This window comes from Hippopotamus amphibius, chromosome 9 (assembly GCF_030028045.1).
Source record: "Hippopotamus amphibius kiboko isolate mHipAmp2 chromosome 9, mHipAmp2.hap2, whole genome shotgun sequence".
Lineage (NCBI taxonomy): Eukaryota > Metazoa > Chordata > Mammalia > Artiodactyla > Hippopotamidae > Hippopotamus > Hippopotamus amphibius.
In genome coordinates, this window is record NC_080194.1 from 85,388,690 (window position 1) to 85,399,030 (window position 10,341).

Sequence of the window (10,341 nt, forward strand, 5' to 3'; positions counted from 1 at the left end):
TCACAATTATAGGAGGCTCCCTTCACTGATTTCCACTTTTCTCCGGTTATACACTTAACTCAACATGAGCAAAAATTCACTTCACAAGTATATCTGTAGAGGTACATGTGACTTCCTGCAACACTTTCTTGGCCTCGCAGGGATGTCACTACGTTACTCTGAATACCCCTATACACACACAACATGAAATATTTTGTCTTTAGGCTCGTTCATCTCAGTAACAGCAGTGACACTAATAATCTTCATAATCTGGAAAGCATTTGCACCCAAACAAGAAGTCTCAGTAGTGGAAACTGCCACCCCTAACCTCGAGTGGTTACACGAATGCCCTCCACCGTATCCTATGTTTGAAGACCCTACCTATGTAAGTGCAAAATAAGGAAGGAAGGACTCAAGTGCTTTTCAACCAGTTTCAAGCCAACACCATAACAGTTACTTTTATCACCATAAATGATATAAAAGTAAAACGTTATGTAACTTTGTCAAAGTTAAATCATAGGCTAAAATCCTGTATAGCGCTAAGGCATGTCCATCTCATCTAGGCTCTCAAAATGCAACATCACTGATTATGGAAGAACTTTTACATTTTCAAAATCACACATTAATAATCTTTTTTTTTTTTTAAATAAAAGGACAAAAACTATTTTTATTCACAACCCCATCTGGTGGCTGAAAAGAAAGCAGTCTTTGGATATAGAGAAACCTGGTTTTGTAAGGAGTCCAGCTACAAGACTGGGCTTGTCGTCAGCCTTCAACAATATCACTGAAACATGGAAACTGTTTCTGATGGGTTTACTTACCTCTTGGGGAGACAGAAGCAACTGAAAACATTTTTCTTTAAACTAAAAACAGAAGGAAATGTGTGTTAGAAAAGATAGCACAGACAACCTGTGACTTCAGCTCAACCTGACCATGTCACAGAGTCCATCACTATCAGTTTTGAATTAATCCTGTCGGTCAGGCTAATTATCAGGTCAGTCAACTTCTTCCTACTTTTTCTTATTCCAGATCAGGGTGTGAAAGTGGTGGTTGTCAGGAGTCCCTGGAGATGTCCCATCAATGGAAAGCATACAGCGGCAATAGGATGGTACAGACACCAATAACGCCACCAAGGATGAGTGAGTCTCGCCGCTTCCTAAGGTTGATCCGCTGGATGAGGCTGTTCACGGCAGGAAAATGATTGGCCAAAGTGTTCATTTTGCTTTGAATTGACTTCAACATTCCACTCTGTGAAGTCATATTTTCTTTTGTTGCCATAGCAATACTTATTGTCTCTTCTGTTAGATGATCTGAGTTTCGTAGGTGGTCATGTCCTTTCAAAAATAGTTCAGTTCTTCTGTTGTTTACTCCAGACCCACTTTTATATGACTCCATATCCTTTCGTACTGATCCCATGAGATTCTCCCTTTCCCGTATTGCCACAAAGTTTGCTTTGGTTTTATGGAATTCATGTGTATAATCCTGCAATATGTCTCTATGTCGCTGTAATGTATGCTTCAAAGCCGCCTTCAAGGAGGGGGCACCTGCATTGTTAGTATATTCTGCCATTTTATCATTCACTCCTGTAAGCCTTGACAAAAGCTGTTCAATCTCAATTGCCACAGTTTCAAACATTCTGTCTTGGCTTGATCCATTTAAAAGGGGTGTTGTGTCAGAGCTTAACTGAAAAATACTTCATGGCTGAAAAATGCTAACCATCATCTGAGCTTTCAGTGAGTAATCCCTTTGCTGGTGGAGGGTCTTGATATTGATGGCTACTGACTGATCAGCGTGGTGGCTGCTAAAGGCTGGGGTGGCTATACCTGTTGCGTCTTCCATCTCGGGCATGCTATGACTGTAACTTGTACATAGTTTACTGAAGGAAACCCGTTTCAGGTCAAGTTCATTTTCCAGCTGTCGAGCCTGTTTCCTGAGATCTTCCCAGGAATTGCTGGTTCCTGCCGCCCTCTTTGTTGTGCAACGTTCGTCGGGATCGGAGAGCAGAGGCGACGCGAGCCAGAGAGTCATCTCCACACCCTCTTCCGCTTGCCGCCAGGCAATAGTCATTTTTAAAATAAGTTCTCTAGTCCTCTACATTATTTCACTAATATTGACAAACTGACTCATAATACGTACAATAGATGCACAGGTAGAGAAACTGTGAACAATTTACTAGCCATTATTGTCATCTCAATTGCCCTGTCATCATTGTGAATCCTTTACATGACACATGAAATCAATAACTCTTCCTGAACCATAAACACTATAGGTCAGTGATGATCCTGAAGCCACGTGTACACAGATTATAAAGATTTGAATGCTGACTCCTCTATAATCCCCACATCGGATCTGAAACGGGGAGAATTATGACGAATAGAAGTCAACAGCCGAGTAGTATAGAGATAGTCATTGAATATTAATTTCATCTGAAAATATCTTACCCTCATGAGCTGTTCCTTCTTTAGTCCTAAAAAGCACTGCTATCCCAGGACGCCTACATTAAAGGATCCTAATGTCCACAGGACCAGGTCTGTGTTGTGCACAATGATCAGTAGAGGTCATTTTCCTGAGTTCAAAGACAGGGCAGAGGGATGTGGCTGAGACGTGGGATGAATCTGGAGCCCATGGGGGACACACTCTCCAAGCTCCAGGGTAGAAATGGGGCCTTGGGGGTCCAGGCCACCCACCACGCCCTCCCGAGTGGGATCTCAGCAACATTCCCTGTCAGTGATGAGGCATCCCTAGCACTCGTGATGCCCCAGTGCTGTGTCCTATGTGGGCCCCATGCTCTTGGGACCACACCCCACACTCTGCAAGTCCATGCTGCAGGGCCCTTCCTGCCACAAAAGTAGAGACCACCTGGCAAGTAGCCCCTCCCCAACCAGCAGGAAGAGGGGAGGAGAGCAGGGGCAGCAGGGGAATCTCACTCAGACAACAACATCCCGGGGGTGCCAGTGGGGACAGTGACGATGCAGATGAGGCCCAGCCCAACAGACGGGACCAGAGGGCTCAACAGGCAGCTGGTCAGGTCCCGGCACCTCTGCACCCCGGACACCCTTGTCCCTCACACACCCCTTTCCTCACACACCCTCCCCCTAAATGCAGATTCTTCAGATGCAAACAGGCAGAGATTCAGACTGAAAGTCAGCTCTTCCAAAATGACCCGTCAGCAAGCACTACAGGATTCCCCTCCAGTGGGGCCCTGGAGTCAACAACTCAGGGACCGAGGTGGACACCAGTGCCAGGGGCAGCAGGAGGGGGTGGGGAGTGAGACTTTCATGGTTGTGGAATTTTGGTTTTACAAGATAAAAAGTTCTAGGGATGTTGGTGATGGCTCCATGAGAAGGTGAATGTATATGATGCTTCAGAAACATGCACTTAAAATGGCGATGATGGTAAAGGGTATGCGACCTGTGTTTTATTTCACTTAAAATAATGTCTTCTTAATTCAGATTCCATTTTGACTCCCCTTTATCACAAATATGGCATGCCCAAATGCAGTCGCCTACCTCAAGGACCATCACAGTACCCTCCCATGACACGTGGGGGACCATTCTTAGGGGGACTAGTCTGTGCTCACCTGAGCTCTGTTCAGGGGAACCCAGACAATGGTGACCCCCATGGATTAGATATATGATACGCTATGATACTAATATGATACCACCAAAGGTTGTCACTCATCAGAACACAGATCAGCAAACCACTCAAAAGTCCCTGACCTCATATGAATACGACAAGATTAAGAAAATGAACCACAGGTTAATCAGGGCAACACCCTCAATTCAGATGTTGGAAATCTCAGCGGGAACAAGACACACCGCAGACAAAGAGCAGATATGGGGTCTCCCCGTACACTGGATCCTGACCCATGCAGATGGGATGAGACCCACACAATCCCCAGATCCTACACCTGGGGTCACACATCCACACTCACCAGGGTGACCCCACCTCCCCAGACCCTGCACCTAAGGTCACAGGTCCACATTCACCAGGGTAACCCCATCTTCCCAGACCCTGCATCTGAGGTCATATGTCCACAGTCTTCAGGGTGACCTCACCTCCCCAGACCCCCCCCCAACTGGGGTCACACAACCACAGTTTCCAGGGTGACTCCACCTCCCCAGACTCTGCACCTGTGGTCACACATGTCACTGCTGGTTGGCCCCCTAATGTGGAAATAAGCCGGGTTCCTGGGACCCCCTGGGATGGCAGAAAGAAGTGTCTCCTCTCCCCACATTTGTCCCAGAGAAGTCCTCTTCTTTTCACTTTCGTTCTGTGTGATTTTAAGTTTTTAAAGCTTTCATGCTTGAACACACTACCTGGGTTCTGGCAGGCTCGGTCCCTTCTCGTCTCACTGAGGTGTTGAAAAAACTCACAGGAAAGACGAGGGGCAGCTCTGGCCTCTGCTGAGTAGGGACGGCTGACCAGAGGAGGTCCCAGCAGCAGACTCCCCTGTCACCCACCTGCCTTTTGCCCAATCCTCGTGCCCTGAAATCAATCACCAGGTAAACCTGCTTCCCTGCTCACCATACATGTGCTGGTCGATCAGAATAATTACCAGGTAGCCCCCCTGAGGATTCATGAGCCACTGGGGAAGGTGAACCTTGCAGGGATAAAGACGAAGGCCCCAACCACACCACTGACCCTTGGGAGGGCCAGGTAACCACACTCAGAACAGACGCTGTTACCTAGACAAGCCCACCTCAGCTCCAGGCCCCAGACATCTAAGCACTGACATTCAGATACAGGCACGGAGCTTTCTAGGACTGAGGCCAGGCTGGGTCTCTACCCAGGTCCCCATAGTCCTAGCATACACAGAACACAGTCAGGTGTAAATGTTTATTGTAGACAGCGTATGGTCAGCTCTACACTTAATCAGTAGACAGGACAAGGAGAGGTCTAAGTCTACTGTGTAGACAGAACTTCATCAGCTTTAAACTAGCTTAGGGCTGATATCCTAGGAGGTACAGGTCACACACACCGGGAATCTCATATTTGGACAGGGGGCTCCCCTACATGTGGGAACTAGAATGTACATTTCTTTGAGAAGAAATCAACATTGGGCTCCACCCTTCACCCACATCAGGAAACTGAACAAAATCTTTGTCAGTAAACATTTCAAAAGGCAAAACAAAATTGGTCAGAACCCAAAGGTCAGCCTGGAGCTTCTTGTAGTGTAGCCCAGGCTTCTGCAAGGAGAGACAAGAAGCGGCCTGATTCCAGCATCCCAGGCTTCCAGCAGGAGGTGGCCACACTGGAAGCTCAAGCAGGACAACCCTGCATGGTTCAGGAGAGGAGAGATGGTCTGTCCATCACGTGGGCCAATTCCAGGCTGGGCGCTCAGGGCTGCAGAGAGCCCTGCACTCAGGTTCTGCTTTGCAGCAGGGTGTTTTTTTTTGGGGGGGGAGAGGGGGCTGATGGCTCCTATGGCTCCCGGTCAGGTGACCTCTTACCCCGGGGCTGACACCCAGCACAGGCACCATGCTGTCTCCGAGGGGACACACAGGGAGAGGTTGGGGCACAGAAGCCGACCAAGCAGAGAACACACGGTGGAACTCCTTGCGCACTGGCCAGTCCCCACCTGGTGACCCACCTGCCCATCGTGGGCCCCATGCCACCCCCACCACCCCACCCCCACGTGCAGGGTTCCTGCTCTTTCAAAGCACAGGGTCTCAGATGAAGGACACCCAGTGGCAGCTGTCAACACCTCCCCCCTTCTGATGCTGAGTTTGGGGAGAATGAACCCCCTTGACTGGGCAATGGGACCCTGTGAGGAAAGAGGCGGTGGCCCCATCCACGTTGGGGCCAGGCTGAGAGATGGGAACACAGGAGCCAAGTTCAGGGCCTGGAGGCCAGGCCAGCAGGAGGGGTGCCGCCAGCCCTGGCCAGGCTCTCTAGCCAGGACATCGCAGCTTATAGGGGACCCGGGGCAGGTGACTGAATGTAACAGGAGCCTAAGCTGGACCCTGAATAGGGCTTAAAAAGGTGTGGAAGATGTTACTGAGATTGTGACAGTGATGGGAAGACAGATCTGTGTTAGCACGTCCTGCTCTAGTCATTGAATTCCCCGAGATCTGGGACCTTTACGTGGCTATACAGGGTTGTTCGAGCAGGTGCATGCGGACACATCTGGGGCCCAGTTCAGTCTACAACCAACTGGCAAGTGGCTCCAGCAGATACACAGGTGTGCGCACAAGCACGCATCACACACAGACAGGCACGTGCACAGCACAGATATCCTCACACACCAGCACGTGAACACACGTGCACACCTGGGCCCTTGCACACCCTCACCTACACACACCTCTGCACATGCACAGGATGTGTGCAACAGGCTCATGCACACACAGAGCGCACACACAGGGGATAAAGTGAACACCAGAAAGCATCAATTCCTGAACACAAGTGACGCTCACGTGTATTCTTCCCTTTCTCTTAGCTTTGATGTTTTTCAAAATAAAATTTGAGAAGAAAAGTTAATGGCAAATGGCTTTTGATTCATAGGAGTTTCTAAAGTTATTCCACAAATATTAGGACATGAGAAATTAATGTAGATATTATATGTGTCCGTTGATGGATGAATGGAGAAGCAAAACGTGGTCCATCCATACAGTGGAATGTTATTCAGCCTAAAAAGGAAGGCAGTTCTGACACAGGCTGCAGCGTGGATGAACCTTGAGGGCACTATGCTCAGTGACAGAAGGCAGACACGAGAGAACAAGTAGCGCCTGATCCACTCATACAAGCCCCTCGAGCAGTGAGATCCACAGAGACAGCAAGTAGGATGGTGGAGGCCGGGGGCTGAGGGAGGGGGAATGGGGAGTGAGTGTTTACTGGGGACTGTTTCAGTTTTGCAAGATGAAAAAGTTCTGTAGGTGGATGGTGGTCAGGGTTGCACAACAGTGCAAATTACTTCATGACCTTAATGTGTACTTAAAAATAGTTAAGATGGTAAATTTTATGTTATGTGTATTTGACCACAATTTTTAAAACTTTTTAAAAAAGCAACAGGAAATAGTCCATGAATGCAACAAGATGCACAACTTCACTGATAACCCAGGGATTAAAACCATAAGAAAAAACTACGCATTCACCTGCCAGACTGGCAGACAGGAAAGACACAGTATCAAATATCAGCAGGATGTGAAGTGGAAAGCGTGGTACCCAGTAGTGGTGCAACCACTTCTGAAACAATCTGGCCTCAGATAGTGAAGTCCATGCACACAGACCCACAGTGCTGCTCCCAGTTAAACACAAACCCACCAGAGCTGCACCAGGACACACGGACATGGACTCCGCAGCCACAGGCACCAAACCTGAAACCAACCTAAAGGTCATCACAAGCAGATGCATAAATGAACCATGCACGCTCCTATGAAGGAATATTCCACAGCAACAGAATACTTTTTTGTTTACAGTTAGTAAAATTATAAAAATTATTTAAAAAAAAAACTACATTCACAAGATGAAAGAATCTCATGGACACAGTTCTGAGCCACCGAGAGCAACAAAGCAGCATGCAAGGTACACTCACAGAGTTTGGAATTGGGCAAAGCTGGGCTGCGTTATTTAGGGATGTGTGCCTGGGCGTAAACTTTGAGGACAAGATCACTGGCCCAAGATCGGGAGAACAGTTAGTTCACGGTGGGGAGGAGGCTGTGACAAGGGAAGGGCACTCCTGGGTGCCCACTCATCATGTTCTGATTCTTGATCTTCATGACTATTCTTCACATGTATATAACCTAATCTTTAATATGTACTTACAGCTTATCATTTTTGTTTATTAAAAAGAGAGTGTCTCCCCCACAAAGTAGAAGGAGACCTGCTTCTCCCAGGGAAGTAAAGGAATAGTTCCTACCAGTGAAATCTTGATACTATGACAGCTTCAACCATCAAGACTGACAACAACTCCAGTGAGCAGGGAACCGGGGCCGCGACACTCAGAAGGAGGCTCTGGGACCTCAGTCCTGGGTCACTGCCTCTGAGGAGCCCACCCTACCTGGCCAAACTTCTTGGTCATTCTGTGCATGATGCTTTTGCCTTGGTTGCTCTGGCACAGCTTGGCCGGCACCATTGCTGGGAGAGAAAGAAGAAACATGCAGAAGAGGGAAGCAGGATTCAGGCTGACCCATCTCCTTCTACGGAGACGATGCCACAGTCCCTAAGAGAGGACAGCAAGGCCACAGAATCCAGCCTTTCTGCCTGAGGCCTAACCATGTAACAAGGTAAAGCTAAATTGGACTCTATGTTGGATGTTTTTTACATTAACCTTTGTATTCTATTACTTTTGCTACATGTTTAGAATGTTGCTTTATAGCCTGAAATATACAGGAGAGCCCCTTCTCAAACCTCTGACCTTTAAAGGTAATAACACTTTTCCATTCATTAAAGTTGCAGAACCAAGAGTAACATTTGCCTTGTTGGAGGTTTACAGGAACATCCTGACCTGAAGTACGTGGACAACTGCAAAAAGGCTTCCGAAACCAAGAAGTCTGCAACAACCAACACCACCCCCTTCCCTTTTTAGTGTAAAAGAAGCCGGAATTCTAACTCAGGTAAGATGGTTTTTTGACAGACACGAGTCTGCCAACTTCTCGGTCTGCCGGCTTTCGGAATAAAGTCCTATTCCTTGCCTCAACACCTCATCTCCAATTCATTGGCCTGTTGTGTGGCTAACAGAGTGAGCTTGGACTCAGTCACAGGAATATCAAAACACTGTGTTTTAATCACATAAATGTCCATTTTATTTATTCCACTTGAAATAACCATCTAAAGATTTCTTTATTCATTTGAGACAATTTCTTTAAAATTTCTACCTTGTTGGAAATTGTATCTAGACTCTCCTTACATGATTTTCCTGTTAACATTAATCATTCTAATGATTTATTAGCTTCTGAAAGACCCTTTGAGGGGAAGCAAAGACCACAAATGAAGCTTCGCAATCCAGCTTTTCTTGTTTTAAACTAAAGTTCTTAGGTTAACTATTAGATATGTCTGTCCTTTTTTTTGTCCATTGTTAGTTTGACTTTTGTTTCATAGGTACCAATAAAACAGCTGTTTATGAGACTGCTCTAGATTCAATTTGTTAGTTTCTCCAACTTAAAAGATTCCATCATTTGGCCGTTAATAAAACACACACACATTCACACAGAGCATCCTAGGAAGATCAGGTAGAACATTTACATCTCAAAGACACAGGAAGAGAAATGTAAGTTTCCCCCTAGAAAGCCTTTGTTTAAAGTCAGAATTCTGAAAAGATATTTTTATCTACCCAGCTTTATAATCTTAATTTAACTCAACTGTGTACACAATAAAAAAAGCCTCCTCATCTTTTGGGTGAGATTTCCTTAATTTCCAATTAAGTAAATACTAATTGATATAGGGGCTCATAGGTCTGGATGGTTAACTCAAATTCCTTAAGAAATCTCAATCGATCAGGAAATTCCTTAGCCAAGGCTCTAAGTTCTGCTGGGGTCCAGGGTATGTAAGTAAGCACCAAGGATGGTTCAACTTTTCCTGTAGTAGGTTTCTTCTTAAAGGGAGCTATAATCACTTCTGGATTTTTTTTTTTTTTTTTTTTAATCTTCCTATGCTGGGGAAGAGGGAGCATCAGGAAGCTAAAGAGTTGACAAGAAGAAGAGCTCCTAGACCAGGCAATTCTGATGGAAAAGGATGTGTGGGAGGAGCAGAGGGAGAGAAGGAGTCAGAGACAGAGTGCTAGCAGCCTTTTTTTTTTAGTTCTGACATAGTTTCAACAAGTTCCTCTGTCATTTTCTCTTTTATAAAGTCTGTGATATGACTTTTTCTTTTGTGGATAGTTTTTGTATGTGGTGTGTTAAAACTCAAAGCTCATGATCTACAAACCAAATCCAGGTCATGAGATTTTCTATGTTTATAATTTTGATAGTTTCCCATTGTAAATGTCTGTTAATAAATTTGAGTGAATTTGGTATACATTTTCGTGGGAAGACATTCAGAAGTCTTTCTGAAACCTTGTAAATGTTACTAAAAGTAAAGTATGTGGGCCTAGTGACTGGATGCAGAATGTCCTGCTTGAGCAGTGGAGGAGCTAAGGGTGCTGGGCGTGGAGACCATGGGGGCATAGGCTACTGTGGAAACAGAATATTGACCCTCTCTGGGGGTGCAGCCCCTTTCTCACTTGCACACCTCATATTACCCTGTTTGGCCCTGGAGGATGGCTGGTTAGCCAGAGACAGGTAAGATTCCTCAGGGGAGGAACGACCTAAGACAGGCACAGTCGCAGAGGGGCCAACAGGGGTGGGGCACAGACCCTTAATCCTTCTGAAAGAGGCCTCCTGCCCCCAGGGCTGCTTTGCTCTCCACGCCCAGCTCAGATCCACA

At 46.4% G+C, this 10,341-nt stretch overlaps 1 pseudogene; it reads right to left on the reverse strand.

The window, feature by feature from the left end:
• Positions 1-1,056: 1,056 nt before the first annotated feature.
• LOC130860942 (Golgi SNAP receptor complex member 1-like) lies at positions 1,057-2,046 on the reverse strand (annotated as a pseudogene).
• Between the last annotated feature and the right edge of the window lie 8,295 nt (positions 2,047-10,341).